This window comes from Motacilla alba, chromosome 3, assembly GCF_015832195.1.
Source record: "Motacilla alba alba isolate MOTALB_02 chromosome 3, Motacilla_alba_V1.0_pri, whole genome shotgun sequence".
Classification (NCBI taxonomy): Eukaryota; Metazoa; Chordata; class Aves; order Passeriformes; family Motacillidae; genus Motacilla; species Motacilla alba.
In genome coordinates this window covers 47,886,934-47,902,903 of record NC_052018.1, presented here as the reverse complement: position 1 = coordinate 47,902,903, position 15,970 = coordinate 47,886,934, and the positions used below count along the sequence as shown (strand labels likewise).

Below are 15,970 nucleotides of genomic sequence, written 5' to 3'. Positions count from 1 at the left end.
TTTTAAACTGTGTTGTAATGTATATCCACAAGCAGGGAAGGAGTTGAGTAGAGTTAGTAAAGGCAATCTTAGTTCTAATGTTGCCTAATACACAACAGCAGCATTTTACTACAGTAAGAATTAAGGGGTTCCATTCTTTCCTTTCATTTTCCTTCTTCTCTTTCTCTTCCTTTCCATTTTCTGTGTCTTTTCTATCCTTCAAAGAAGAATGAACACAAGTATCTCAAAAAGTGGCCTGACACCAACAACATTCATCATTGAGATTGGGAAGTTAAACCTGCAGGATATGTTTCTGAGCGTAGAGCTGCTGTCAGGCCTGACAATGGCAACAGAAAGTCACCTCTTGTGTGGAGCTGCACCAGAGGAGAGTGAGGAACACACTTTGCCAACAGTTTTCATAGATAATTATTGGGAACAGTGAAATGCTGAGGTTTGGGATGGTTGGTTCATTTCCAAGATCTGCATGGCAGTATGCTCCAGTACTACAGACTTTTCTGTCTCTTTTTCTGCTTTTATGTCTTATTCCAGCTCTCTCTCTCTCCCCCACTTCTAGGACTTCATTCACATCTTCACATCTTCACTGGCTTTTTTCCACCTGACTTTTCACTTAGCCAGCTACGGTCTTCAGTATTTTGATTTCTTCTTTTTCCTTGTCAGCATATTCAAAATTTTAAGCTTCTCACATAGTTTTCCCATCTGACTGCCACACAGACAGATCCCTTGTGTCTTCCCATGCTCCTTTTCTGCACCTAGCAGTTAGTCATCTGAATTCAGTTTCTTCTTTATCACTTCTTCACAGGTCTCAGAATTTTCTCCAATACCTTTTACCATTGAGGTCCCAGTCACTTCATCCTTGCCAACTTCCCAGTCCCAAGAAATCCAGGGAAGACATCTTTCATTCCAGCAACACTGAAACAGCCTAGTTCTCAGGGTATCTTGGGCTCTAAACAAAATTAAGAGCAGAGGAAAAACAGACCCTCTTGCTTAAGAGCAACAGCATTCGGAGACACAATTCCAGACCATTTCTGAATGTAGCTGGGTGGAGAACAGCTAAACATATGCATTTAACTGCATAACCCTAGCAAACCTCTATTTCACCTGTGTCAACTAAGCTTCCAAATGTTCATGAAGTGGAAAAATGTAAATGAATTTTCATGGAGATACCAAGTCATCCTCAACTAAAGCCTGCCAACTGCAAGTCTCTTTTCTGTTACCTGAAGGTGCTACAGTTCTTTAAAAAAATAGGCCTTAAAATGAATATATTAGCAAGAAATATAACAAAATATTGTTACTCAACCTCATTTTCAGGTATAGCAGAGCCATTTTGGTTGGGTAAGCTAAAAACATGCAGTCTGAGACAGAACTTCAGCACACAGAACTTCAGGTTGAATCACTGAAGTTTAGCAAACTTACAGTAAGCTGGAAGAAGTGTAAGCATCAGGAGGAAATATGGAGCGGACAGAAAAATAGTTGAGAAATATTCCTCTTTTGTGCAAACCTCAGCTATTTTGTCAATACTTATCTGAATGAAAAACAAGAGTCAGCAGGCCTTGTATGTTAGTTTTTAACTGAACAAAGTAGAAAAAAACATCATAAACCTCTGTGAAAATGATGCCTAGTGTGGGTGCCCAATGACCAAATAGCTCTGCACATACCCATAGATCTTCCATTAAAATTAATGTTATGTCTTTGCATATAATATTTTTTCCTCCTAAAGGGAATCATGCATGGACATTTGAAGGCAGAATTTGATTCTAAGCCTAGTATCTTTGAATTTATTTCCCCAAAATGAAAGTCTCTCCTTAATATGCTAGTCACATTCCCCTACGATTTTAAATAAGCTGCCTCTCAGCCTATTATTTTTTAGTATGTTTTCCTGTATATTCAGAAAGAGTTGTCAAAACTCTCAGGTGCTGAAGATAAGCCTGCAGAGCAGAGCTTCAACAAAATAAAGAAGGAGATTGTATAAATTCTGAAATATATCAAGGTTAGATTACCTTTGTTGCTTTGTATATCTAAGATTTGAATTGATTTTTCTGGTATGAAAACAAAGTGGGGAAGGGACTTCTGAGGTAATGCTTTGCAGAAACCAGAAAAGTCAATAATACACAGACAGCTCAAACATATAGCATTTACTGATTCAGTGAAGCATGTTTCTAATGGGTTATGAAGGCAAATTCCAACCTAATAGATGTACATTGGTTATAAATTTTAAGAAATCTATTATTTTCATGCACAAGTTTACATAATCTTTTGAGATTCTTAAAAACCTTAAGTTTTTAAAAAGTTCTTGAAAAGCACTTTTTTTTCCCCAAAAAGTAAGTAAGCCTGCCATAAGTCAAAAAAAATAGTTGGCATATGAGACACTTCACACTGAACAGAATGCAAGTTTTAAAATTTGGGAGACAATTACATAAACCATAGATTTATGACAGACCAGATGTTTAAAAAGTAAAGAAACATTCTAGTCCAATTCCCAGAACTATTAGTGAAACTTGAATTTTAAGCTAAAAATCTTGGTGCCCCAGTGTTATATATAGAAGAGTAGACATCCTGTACCAATCTGCACATTTTCTCTGACATTTTGACTTAGAAAATCCTCTTGAGTGTCAAAACTTCACTTGGTTTCAATTGTTTATGAGATTGCAAACCAATGCAGCCATACAGCAAGTGTAATAAAAGCTGGGCATTTTAGTCTTGCCATTTTTATCTAATTTTGCAGAGAACAAGTTTTGCTTTTTATTTATTATCAATGCCTGTTCATAATAAATGGTACATACTTCTTCAAGTTAGAGTGAATACAATAAGTGTATACAATAAAGCTGTTGGATAATAGGCTTTGTAGTAGAAAAAATATACAAAGGAAACAGAAAGAACATTATTAAAGAATAGAGGTCTCCATTTTCTATTTCCTTAAAATTCTAGATGCCGAATATCTGTTACTTTTATGCCACGTGAAACTTGGGAATTCTGGATAGACAGAAACTTCACAGTTTTAAATGAGCTAATGTTAGTGTGATTATCCTACACAACACATGAAAAGATGGACCAGTGTGTGTGATACCTTATACCTCCTCCCGGCTACTGTAGATGGCTCTTAAGTAAGGAGAAAATACTGGATTTAGTGAAGAGAACAGAGAAAAAAAGCAAACAGCTAGAATATATGTGCTTTCAATCGTTTGACATATTATCTACAGTAGAAGTAATCAATCATTAATTTTTTGGCTATTTATGACTACTCCTGCTGCAACAGGTGGAAATTTATCCTAAATTTGACACTATGGTGTAGATTTCCATTTCTTTCCCATCCCTAACATCTCCTCTTGAAACCAGGAAGTCTCACACACTCAAAACTTTATGCTAACGTAGCAGTCACTCCTTAATTTTATTACTGATCTTAATGAAAATGGGATCAAGACTACATTTTTGTGAATTAAATAAAGAGCCTTGGGCCTTTCTCTCCTCAGGCTAGGATAGAATGGTGCCAGCTGACTATGTCTGAGGAGCTTGTTAGGTCGACAAAAAATAGACCACTAAAACTTTCCTCAAGCGGGTGAGTCCTATGAACTTAGATCCTTTATCATTTCCCAGAATCTCATGTTTGGCGTATTTTAGAGGACTTTTCCTAAACCACAGAGGATTTAGAAACAGTGTGCAGAGGTCTTGAGAAGGTGTAGGTGTTATCTTACACTCTGCATTTCTAATGAGCAGTAGGATGTGTTTTACAGCACTGCCTGACCATGGCAAAAGGAATAAAGGTCTTCTTTCCTGCTACCTCCTCCACACAAAATTTCATTTGTCTGCAGGCCCAGCTACCTCTGTAGCATACAAGCTTCTTGAATTCACTCTTGTCACCCAGACAGCCCTTCACCTCGTTCCCATCACATTTCACATTCTTTTCCCCCAGGTCCTCATGTGATCAGTCATCCCTTTTGCACATACTATCTATCCTCCACTCACAGAGATGCAGCTTGATTTAGCAACGACAGATTCAACCTCTCTGAATGCAGACTTTCCAAAACAAATATTTTGGCTGTTAGGACCACAGCCTAATGTCCTACACACAAAAGAGAAACATAGAAATCATTGTATACTTCCTTTTCTTTTGTTTTTTTCCACAGATGTATTTCTACTACCTAAGTTGTTTGTGTGAAAAATAAGGTGCAAGGTATAACTTTCATATTCTTTCTGTATCAGTGATTCTATGACTTCTCCTCCAAGTGGTAGCACTTTTTTATAGCACTCAGCAGGATGTTGAGAGCTGTGTTTTTAGCTTTGCCTCTTGTATTCTAATTTTTCAATGATTTTGAAATACATTATTTATATAATTGTTATATATAGAGCATGTATACACGTACAAACATTTATGTGTGAATATATATAGCTTCACACAGAATGTTTTTGATTAAAGGTCAGATATGTTTATATATATTTACAACACATGAAAGGGAGAAAAAGGCTATATATATCTTCTTTTCATACTTTTATTTTGATTACATAGGGTTTTGCTTGGTTTCTCTCTGTAAAAAGAACTGGAATTAAAACTTTGAATTCTAGACAGTCTAAGTAGTATTTAATCCAGTGGTGAAGGTAAAATTATCCAAAATCCTTCTTATAAAATAAGAATTTTAAAATGTCTCTGTCCACCTTTATACATACTGCCTTAAGCATAGTACAATGTTTTTGCCCATAAAATGGACACAAAGTAGCTAAAAACTCACAGTATTATTTCTTTCTCATAATTTTTATTGTCGATGCTCTATTTTTAATTGCAGCATAGGAAAGGGGAGTTTACTATGAAAAGAAAATGGCTTGTCTTTAAAATGTAAGAATTTCTTCGTGTGCTATTGTTGCCTGCCAACAATGAGCTAAAGAGGTTAATGGATCATAGGTCTGGCAAACAGCCACACTGCCTCCGGCTCCATATATTTAACTGTGTAATCTGGGTTAAGATTTGGTGCTATTTTTTAAATCAGGGCCTGAAACGTCGATAAATAAAAAATAGGTTTTAGCCAGTCTTTTTATTTTATTTATTTGTTTATTTTTCCCCCGAAAATAGAACCACTTATCACTGATCTCGAATGGCACGGCAGGAGGAAAGAGAGGATGCAGGCAGGGGCCTCCTGCGCCCTCCGCCACCCTGTGCCCCGGGATAGAGCTCTGCCCCCATTAGCAGCCGCCGGGCACTCCCTGGCATCCCTCCGGCCGGGCATCAGCGCCTGCTCCCCCCTCTCCCCGGGCTGCCAACCACGAGGGCCCAAAATCCCAGAGAAGTACTTTCATGGGTCCTCTACACACACCCCTTTCCCCAGGAAACTCTTTTTGGAGTTTTGAAACCACCACCTGCAGCCACCTCTCCATCAAAGGAGTGGGGTGATGCGTGTGTGGTTAATTGGGGTTTGGTGTTTTTTGTTTTTGTTTTTTTTAAGGAAAGAGAGACCACCGAAAAAGTATATAGCTCCCCCTCTCCCATCTTGCATGTTCTTTGGGCACACTGTTGGAGGAGCCAGGCAGCAGCGGCAGCGTTATAATGCAAATCACTAAGCGAGCAACTTTCAATGCTGTTGAGGCTATTTTTGATTTTTCTCCCGAGAACGGGCTTTTTTTAGTGCGCGTGTTGCTTTCCCCCCCCACACTCTTTCCATTCGATTCCTATAATTCATGCCCTCCCTGCCTTCTCCGCTTTCTCTCCCCTCCTCCCCCAAAACATCCAGCAGTGATGATGCACCGTCCTCGGTCCTCTCCAGCGGGTCACTCCGCTCGGGCGGGAGGCGAGCAGCCGAGCGAGGGAGCGGCGTTTGCAGGGATGCGCTGGGGCACCGCACCGCTGCCCGGCAGAGGCGGGCCCTCGCCGCTGCTGCTTCATTCCTCCGCCGGCGCTTCTGGGCCCCGCCGGCAGCTCTTGGGGACAGCCGACTTCCCCTCCGCGCCCCTCGCTTCTCCCCCTCCAGCCGCGTCCCAGCGCCAGCAGCCTCCCAGCGCCGGCCCAATGCCTGCGGGAGCCCGGCCGCTTCCCGCGGCCGCAGGGCGAGCCGACAGCACCTGGCCGCGCTGCCCGCCTTAGCGGACTGGGGGAGAGAGAGGGAGGGAAGGAGGGAAAAAAGGGAGGGAAGGAGGGAGGGAGGGAAAGAGGGAGGCTCCTCCGTGCGCGGGGAGCGGCTCTGGCTCTCAGCTGGGCGCTACCGGCAGCGGCAGCTCCCGCCGTGCTGCGCCGCGGGCGGGGACGGCTCCCGGCGCGGCCGGAGCGCACCGCTGCCGCGGGACCGCAGCTCTAGGGCGGGGGGCTCAAGCCTCGGCCGGGAAGTAGAGACAGAGTTTTTCCGTTTTTTCTCTTTTTTTTCTCCCTAGTGATTGGGCTTTTTTTATTACCCTTTTTTTTTAATCCCTCCCCCCGCTCCCCCATTCAGCCGGCGGTGCGTGTGGCAGCGGGGAGGATGCGCGCTTCCCCCAAGCCGTTCCCCGGCAGCTCCCGCCGCGGCTGCGGGGCGCTGGGGCCCGCGGGGCCGGGGGCGCGCTGGGCCGCACCTGGTGGCACCGCCATGAGCGGGCTGCGCCCCCTGATCTCCGCCGCTTCCCGCCGCCCTTCCGTGCCTGAGTCTCCCCTCGCTTGTGTCCAGCACCGCGCACACACGCACACGCCGTCACGCACGGAGACACTCACTCACTGACTCTGCCGAGCTGCCCAGGCTGCCGAACAGCACAGCGCAGCGTCGCGCAGCCCGCCTGGAGCCCCCTCCCTCCTTCCTCCCTCCCTCCCTCCTTCAATCCCTCCCTCCCTCTCTCCTCCTCCCTCGCTCCCGCCCGCCCGCCCGCCGCTCTGAAGGATGCCCGGTAAGTAGCGACGAGGACCGGCACCTCTGCCGGTGCGTGATGTGAGAGGTTAGGGACTGCTTACACTGCTGCCGCCCGCCGGGGGGGCGCAGGGCGGGGGGGCGAGGGGAGGGGAGGTGACAGCGATCCGAGGCAGGAGGCGGCGGGGCTCGCCGTGTGCTCCTCAGAAGGACTTTTAGCTGCTCGACCGGGGCTTGGATGTGGGCGCCGAGGGACGGGGTCTGTGCACCGCAGCGGGCACCGGCCGGGGCGGGGGCGCTTCGCCTGCGCTGCGGGTTGCTGCCTGCAGCACCGCGGTGAGTACGGGGCTCCGCGCCTCGCCGGGGTCCCCCGGGGGCGGGTAAGGTGTGGAGGGTGCCCTGCCGCGCTTGGGGCTCCCTCCTTGGCGGCTCTGCTCCGCGCCGTGCTGGGACCGGCGCACGGAGGGCGCGGTGCCTCCCGTACGCCCCGGGTACTGCCCGCTGCTACTCCTCGGCTTTGGCCACGTCTGTAGGGGCTGCCAGCGCGGTCCGGTGTTTGGGGCGCCGCGGTGCCACCGATCGGACACGGGGACGGAGCTCCGCCGGGCGCCTCACCTGCGGAGAGGAGCACCCGGGCGCTGCGCACTGGGGAGCAGAGCAGAGCCCCCGCCGGTGCCCTGGCACCGCAGCGAGAGGGTGCCCGCGGCTCCCCTGCCCGCTCCTCGTCCTGCATGCTCTGTCCTCCTGCGCCGCAGAGGGCTCCGGTGCGAAAACGCTTGTCCCTCAGGGAAGCGTAATGTTTGTAAAATGTTGGCTATCAATTAGCGGGTGGCTCCGCTCTGCTTGGGTTTGCGCACGGCTAACTCCGCTCAGGAAGGGGCTCCGCTCCGGCTACCAAATGCTAGGAACACCGTGCAAGGGGCTTTTTGTTTTCCTAGACTGCCTGGTGCGATTTGTGGGAAACACAGATGAAAGCTCACAATTGCTGGCGATTTTTAAGTGGACTTTGGTAAATAATTGAAATATTTTTTCTTACTTCTTCTGTGTGTACTTTGACAATGATCTCTTCTCACTGTGTTTTTTTTCATCCTGGGTATGATAACTCTGCCATTGAAGTCAATGGCAAAACTCCCAATTGACTTCAGAGGAAGGCAGTATGGTCAATACGGAATGAAAGGGACTGGGCAGAAGATGGAGAGATGGCAAAGCAAAAGAGATGTATAAAAGAAACTTCCTCTTAGAAGCTAGCTCTCTAACCAAAGACTTTCAGCAGTGTCAGGATTATCTTCTAGATTTTCATTTCCATTTTGCACTGGGGAATACTGGAATGATTTCTTGATATGTTGGAAATCAAGTGAGCTGAATCCCATTTTTTTTTACCCATAGACATTATAACATATTACTCAGTAACTGATACTTTTTCCAATATATCTCTTTTCTCACTGAAAAGTTGGAAGCAGTTGGAGATGATTAGATGGGCTCTCATTGACTTCAGTGGCCTGTGGATTGGGCCCAGAAAGGCTCAATAGAGAAGTAACAAGAGAACTGTAGTACAGTTTGTAAGGAAAGGTGTTGCATAAGCATTTAACTCATGAACACCCTCCCTCCAGAGAGGAGAAAAATCTAAATGTACATTAATTTTTTATCCCATTTTATCCAACTCTTTCACAGCACAGACACAAATAAGAAAGAATGCTTCTGATTAATAATTAAAATGCCCATATTCATATGGATTACAAAGAAGATTTTATGTAAAAAAAATTCCATTAGCAAATGGAAGTTCTAGTTCACAGAACGTCCTCTGTTCAGTGCAGTATTTAGATTAGGAGCAGTCAGATATATAATGAAGCACCAAATACAAATATTGATACTGAAATGGCAAAAGCTAGACTTATTCCTGTAACCTGACTAACCACTCTCAACTGCTTGGAATGTCTTAAAAAGGAAAGTGTGATTTTTAATTTTTTTTTTTTCTAATCTGAGTGTTGAAAGAACCCCCAAGCACCCCTACATGCTGAATTTGGTCAAAAATTTATCAAGTATCAGAAATATGTCTATGCTCATGAACAATGTAACTATTACAGTCATAGGTGTGTTGGGGTGCACTGGCTGGATGCCAGGAATTCACCAAAACCATGTTATCACTGTCCTCCTCAGCCAAACAGGGAAGAGAAAATGTAACAAAAAACTCATGGGTTGAGATAAGGAGAGGGGAATCACTCAGCAGCTGCTGTCACATGCAAAACAGATACATCTTGGGGAAATTTGTTTAATTTATTACCAGAGTAGAAAAACAAGAAATAAATACATCCACCCTTCCCCTCTCAGCTCCCTCTCTCACCCCTCCGTTCTTCTCAGGCTTGACTTGACACCCTAATTATCTACCTCCTCCATGCCAGTGGTTCTGGGGGATAAGGAGTGAGGGTTGTGGTCAGTTCATCACACGTTGTGTCTGCCAGTCCTTCCTTCTCAGTAGGAAGACTCCTCACACTCTTCCCCTGCTTTGGTGTGGTGTTCATCCCATGGGACACGGTCCGCCATGAACTCTTCCAACAAGTCCTCCAATGGGCTGCAGCTCTTCCTGAGCTGCTCCAGCGTGGGGCCCTTCCACAAGATGCACTCCTTCAGGTGCAGACCTGAAGGAGTCTGCACCCTTCTGGTGTGGGTCCCCCAAAGAGGGACACTACTTCAGTGTGGCGTCCTCCCTCCACAGGGCCACAGGTACTGTCAGAAGCCTGCTCCAGCATGAGCTTCCCAAGGGATCACAGCCTCCTCTGAGCATCCATCTGCTCTGGCACAGGCTCCTCCAAGGGCTGCAGGTGGATCTCTGCTCTACCATGGATCTCCCTGGGCTGCACCACAGGGTGAAGGGGAATCTCTGCTCTGGCACCTGGAGCACCTCCTCTGTTGTATTGCACTTAATAGTTTATTTAGTTGTTTTGCACTGAGGTCAATCTTACACTCTTCCCACTCCCTTTTCACTGACCTTAGTGTCTGCAGAACTATTGCTTTCACATCTTCTCAGTCCTCTCTGTGAATGTAGTTTCTATTGCTCACTCCTCTCTCTGCCTGCAATTTCTGTTGCTCAGGGTCTTTTTTCTCCCTTCTTAAACCTGTTATCCCAGAGGTGCTGCCACCATTGCTGATGGTGCTCAGTGGCAGGTCCATCTTGGAGCTGGCTGGCATCAGCTCTGTAGGACACAGGGAAGCTTCTGGCAGCTTCTCACAGAGGACACCCCTGTAGCCTCCGCCACTAATAAAATGCAATACAAGAAGACAAAACCTTTCTCATTTATGGTCCAATAATGATGTTTCCCTTTTAAGTACAACTTTGTGATAATAGGCAAATATAAAAGCAAAGTTTGAAGTGCTGCATCTCTTGTGCAGCTTTTTTTGCAGGCATTTGGTAGAATTGTCATTGAAGTGAACTGAATGTGTCACTAATACTTAACTGTGAAAAGATTAAGATGTTCATGTTACAGCGGGAAAAAAACCTGCAAAATGGACAAATGCTTCACTGATTATCTCTTCTCTCCTTGCAAATCCATAGGCAAGACAGACATCTCATTCCTAAAATGTCATATTGCAGCTTTCTTTCTAATTTTTCTGTGAATTCTAATGTTTCTTTTATCATGTGCCATATATGGAAGTGGAGGGTACTTATTTTATGGGACTTTACACAGAGTAAAATTTTATTTGAGCTACTTTGTTGCTTCCTCTATTCTCCACTCTATCTGCTGTTTGCGAACACGTTGTAATGCCACAACCTATTTTTGTTGACAAAACTTCTATTTCAAGTCAAATGTGAAAAATATGGTAATTACTTCAATATTAAGAGGTTTGGATTTTTTTATTGGGGGTATGGCAGGGTGTGATGATAGTAATTTTTTTAAGATCCAAAGCAATGCTCCTTTCTGTCGGCAGTTCTGAAAATGAAGATATTATTTGAATAAATCTTTGGGTTTGTCTGAGAGCCATTGTTTGGAATTCTATGTTTTGTTTTTTTTTCATTTTGATGTTGTAGTACTTCTTCTTCAAAGATGTGTATGGACGATCAGACAGATCCTGTGGACAGCATCTCCAAAACAGAAATTTAGGTTTTTAGGCTTACTTGTAACTAAAGACTTTATAAGATCTGAAATATTTAAGGCAGAGCTGAATGGACCCAGATAATGAAGTACCAGGAAACTCCAGAACATGATTCTGAATAACCATTACTCACTTTTAGCAGCTATATAAACCTCATCCTGTTTTGAGGAGTAATTGCTGATCATCTTTATTCAGATTAATATTTCAAGATTATTTTTGCTGTCCCTTGCCTGACTCTGAAACATGTTTATGCCCTTGTCTTGCTATGGTTGTTAAGTGAATGGTAGCAAGCATTTACAGGTCTCTTGGTATTTGAATCTAAGAAGCAACATTCCTGGGATTCTTGAAAGTCACCTAAATTTTGTCATTACTACACCTTTAAGAACACATTCAAAATAAATTTTATTGTTTGTTAGACTCAGAAGACATTCATCGGATAATTTATTTAGGACTATATTCTTTTATTCAACAATTTAAGAACAAAAGCCTCCACTGTAGCTCAAATCATTCAAAATATTGGTTTTAGGTTATACATTGTACATATGGAACCTGGCATGTAAAGCAGATGGTATGTAAAATTATGCATAGCATGTCTGGAGAGCCATACAATATCTAAATGCAGTGCAACAGAACAAGGAAAGAGTATAATATGCAACTTAAAATATCAATCACTGGACTATGTCTAGTCTCAGCTGTGCTTTGCTTTCACATGTGTGTGTGTGTGTGTGTGTGTGTGTTCAATTTTCTCTTATGGCAAACAGGACATTTCCTTGATAAAATGATCTTTTTTAGAAAAACATGCAGACTGAAATGATATGCTTCTGGCTAAACAAAATAAAAAGATAGATATACAAGAAAAACTAGCTTAGTTCCATTTGGGTGCAGAGCACAAATGCATGGAAAATAAAAAAATAAAAAAATAAAATCAACAAAAATTTCAATCTTTTAAGGCAAATGGCCAGACATCACTTACTACCAGGACTGTGTTTTTCTCTGTTATTTATGCTCTTGGTTTGCCCAACACAGCAATAGCTCTTAACAGTACTTCTGTCCTGTTGCATAAATACTGTGTTAGATCCACTCCCTCTCTCTCTCTCTTTCTCTCTCTCTCTCAAGTATTACAAGTCTGTAAGCACAATTTTTTTTCCTGAACAAACAAGCATTACTGTGCATTGTTAACACAATCAGATGAAATGGTAATTGCAGAAAGATTCACATCAGCAAAACCCTTAAATAAATATTAGTCTTTAAGCATGTGCTGACCTCAAGGGGACATAATCGCATTTTGTTGAACAAAGATGCTTTTGTGATCAATGACCATGAAAAGTAATAATTTTCCCAAGTTTATTTAAATGTGTAAATCTGTGGTTATAAAATTTTGTCAGCTGCAGACAACTTTAAATTTAATTTTCAGGGGAATATCTTTAAGTATTGCTACTTTTTCTTTTAATGTTTTATATACTTTAGAAATACTGGAAGCAATTAACTGTTTTAAAATGGGTTGCACAGCTGTACTCTTTCATATTTCTAGTCAAAATGAACTTTTGTAGATAAGATGTGAAGGATGACGTTTACAATGAAGGACTACTGCAAAGTGAACTTTATGTATTCAAAAATGAACTAACACTGCACAAGGTAAACTTTAATAGCCAATTCTGTTAGATTCAGACGTTTTTCAAGGAGACAAATTGAAGGAATGTCTCCATGGGTAAACTGTTGAATATCCCCAAACAAAGGATTTTTAAAGTACCTGACTTGATATACAACATTTCACGCTACAAAATAAGTAAATAAATAAATAGATAATTCCTGTACTTTTTGTTCACTAACCCTCTTAAGTCCTTAGGCATTTTACTTTTTGCAGCAGTGTTGCTTGAGAAAATACAGCTCTGTGTCTGGGGGACTAAAGGAACACGTTTGTCCTCATACATTACAGAACAGTGTCTAACAATTTATTTCCCTTTTGGAAATGAAAGAACTTTTATCCATTCAAATCACAGTAATACAATCTTGTATTATAATGGCTTGAACAATCTTGACTGCACACAATTTCTGGAGTCTCCAAAGGACTGTCATAAATAAAGCTATTAGACTGTATTATAGCAGACACATATTCAGAGTCTACCAAGGGATGACAGGATTTTACATTACAGCAGAAAATGGTAAAAAGTGTCTGCAAATTACCAAAAATTATTGGTAAAAGGCTTTAATAAACTGATTTATAATGCATATATACATGCTAGCTTTCTTTTAAAGTCTGCAATTGCAACACTAATATTAATGAATTAACTCTATGTAGAATTAAGTGAAAAATGAGACCACAAATAAGGGATTTGTCCTCTACAACAAGTGTTTAAGCTTGCTTAGCAGCGTGTAAACTTTCTGCACTAACTGAGGACATTTAACTTACATCAAAACCTCCCTTTCCAACCTGACATTGCTGCTGTGATGACAGCCTTAGAAAACTGGCATCTCCCAAGAGATAAGTCACTTTACATCAAGGGAAATGGATTTACACCGCATCCTGGATTCTTTGCAAACAGGTTTGTTTTTATTTTTCCTCTGACTTTTATAGAAGACATGACATTTGCCAGGTATGAAGACAAAAATTAGTTTGGCAAAACCCTGAATGAACTTAGAAACAAATTTGGAAATGACAGGGACATAGCAAAATGAAGTAAATATATATATATATATGTGTATATATATATATATATATAAAGATGTGTTATGTTGTTGGTTTGGTTTTTTTTCTCAAGAGAGGGAAAAGTGCACTGTTTTATGAAAAGATCCCTAGGACAGAAGTAAGACATAAAAGAAGTGCAACTGAGGTTAAAAATAAAATTATGAAAGTTGAGTTACCTAACATGTTCTGGCCACGGGAGAAGTAACTAAAGCTGACATAACGACAGGATGGGAGCCTCAAAAGAAGACTAAAGCCAGAAAATAACCATTTCCTGTGTTGGAAATCCAGATGGCCCTAACAGATTTTGTGTGCATTTGTATACACATTTATCTGTGTGTATACATGTGTATACGTATATACTTTTTCTCTTTTAATATCCAAATCTGTATAATCTTTGTTACTGACTGACTTCCTCATCCCAGCAGGGATTTGCTGGTTCTTCTTTCTGTCTGACCATGAATTTACAGAGGAAGATTTGACAACACAGTAAATAGCTGAGAGTGGTTGAATTGTTTCCTGAAGGTAAAACAGTAGGGTCCAATGGTTCTCCTGCAGAATGTTTGAAACCCAAGGCTATAAATAAGAGGCAGTGCTGTCAAAGGAAAACAAACAAGCAAACAAACAAAACCCAACAACTAAAAAAATAAAAAAAGGCAAAAAACCTCCCAACCAACCAAGCAACCAGCCAAACAAATAAAACCCAGAAAGTAATCAAATCCTGAAAAAGGAGAAAAAAAAAAAGAATCTTTACATCAGTGTCTGAAGCCAGTGTTACATTTTGTCCTGAAAAACATCAATCTGAAAGATATTTTGCCAACTACAGTCTAGTGTCACCTACAATCACATTCAAGGTCTTTCTTTAAACTTGAAAAATCAACCACAGTCTTATACTGGAGAAATAAAAAAAATTATTTTCGCTGAATGTGGAGCTTTTAGGAAAACTGAAGATGACAGTGCAGCAGAGGAGTACTTAATACAGCATTTTATTTAATACAGTGAATAGATATACAATTTTTTTCATATAAAATTCTGATGCTGAAAAGACTGTTGAATGGATTGAGTGGAGCAACCTTTGTCATGATGTCAGAGGGAAGATCTGAGGAAAAATATTTTAGATAATTTGCTGCTGCATGTCCTCACCTTTGTAAGTGCTGTGTAAGTATAAATAATGTCAGAAGTGGCAGCAAATCCTTCCTCTTTGTAATTTCACATTCCTGCCTCCTGTAAAAGGATTAATCTCAAATATAAAGTAAACCAGATTTGCAGAAGGGAAAAAGTCTGCCAATGTAGAATCTATCAGTATAGTCAAACAACATGTCTTTATTTGTCTTCTGGTGGAAAATTACATTCCTGAGTGATGATGCACAATCTGCATAAAATAATCTATTATGATCTTTTTGGCAAATAATTCTGAAAAAGGAAATGTGACTGATAAGCTTTTTACCAATCACAGAGTTTCACTCAGAGATAGAAAAGGTTTGAGGAGAACTAGTGAAAAATTTGTCCTGGCATCAGAAGTTCTCAGTTTGCATATGAAAAAAATTCTGGTTACCAGTGACTTTGCTAGCTCCTCTTTCAACATGCTGTATTCAGTCCTTTCTGAACGAAGAATGAAATTCACTTCCCTCAGGTGTGGCAAAAAACATGGGCTTCAAAAAGTCAAACTGCAGCTGCAGAAAATGGAACTCAGGCCTTCGTTCTGATGTGTCTAAAAACATATCTCATTTCTCTAGTTGCTTTCCCAGCAGCTCCTTCAGGACTGCTCCCTGGCTGCTAGTGAAGTAGATTTAGGTGAGCACGAAGCAACAGCTCTTTCCGCCCTTAGCTATTGGACCTACAGTGCTGTAACTGCCCTTGCTTCCCTCCTGGTGGCAAACAAAGGGACTATTTATGGTGCAGGTGCCTCAGAGAGGTTTTTGTACACCTCCACCTTTCACAACTTAATAGCAAGGAACAACAAAGGATGAATTTCATGACAAAAGCTTTACTTGTGAGCATTATCCTTTAACAGAAATTATTTTCTTTAACAAACATGGATTGAAAAGGTTTATCTGTCATTAAGATTTGTCATTCCTTCTTTTGTAACAAAACAAACTAGAAACTTTTGCTTTGTTAGTTTCAGAAACAGAGAGCATATAAGTAGTTTTAATGATAGTGTGTAATTTTCTTTTATTTTCCACTACTCTTTTTTTGTGGAAGCAGGAAAGTATTTCAACGAGAAAAAGAAGAAAAAGATGAGAAAGGGATAAAAATATTTTCTAAACTTTCAAACAATTTTTCTTTTACACAAAGCAAATATATCTGAAAAATGTCTCTTTGTCATTCACCACTTTGAAAGAATCTGCATTGAATTTTAAAAATCAATTTTTCAAATGTCAATTTAGAATGGATCAAAACTTCTTAT

General features: G+C 41.6%; 1 protein-coding gene across 1 annotated transcript in view; it reads left to right on the top strand.

Annotated features, from left to right (window-relative positions):
- Window positions 1-4,589: 4,589 nt before the first annotated feature.
- Window positions 4,590-15,970, top strand: part of HS3ST5 (heparan sulfate-glucosamine 3-sulfotransferase 5) — a 191,193-nt gene continuing 179,812 nt past the window's right edge. Inside the window, exon 1 of the mRNA XM_038130906.1 lies at window positions 4,590-7,127. The gene's annotated coding sequence lies outside the window, so the exon portion shown is untranslated. The remainder of the gene's footprint in view (window positions 7,128-15,970) is intronic.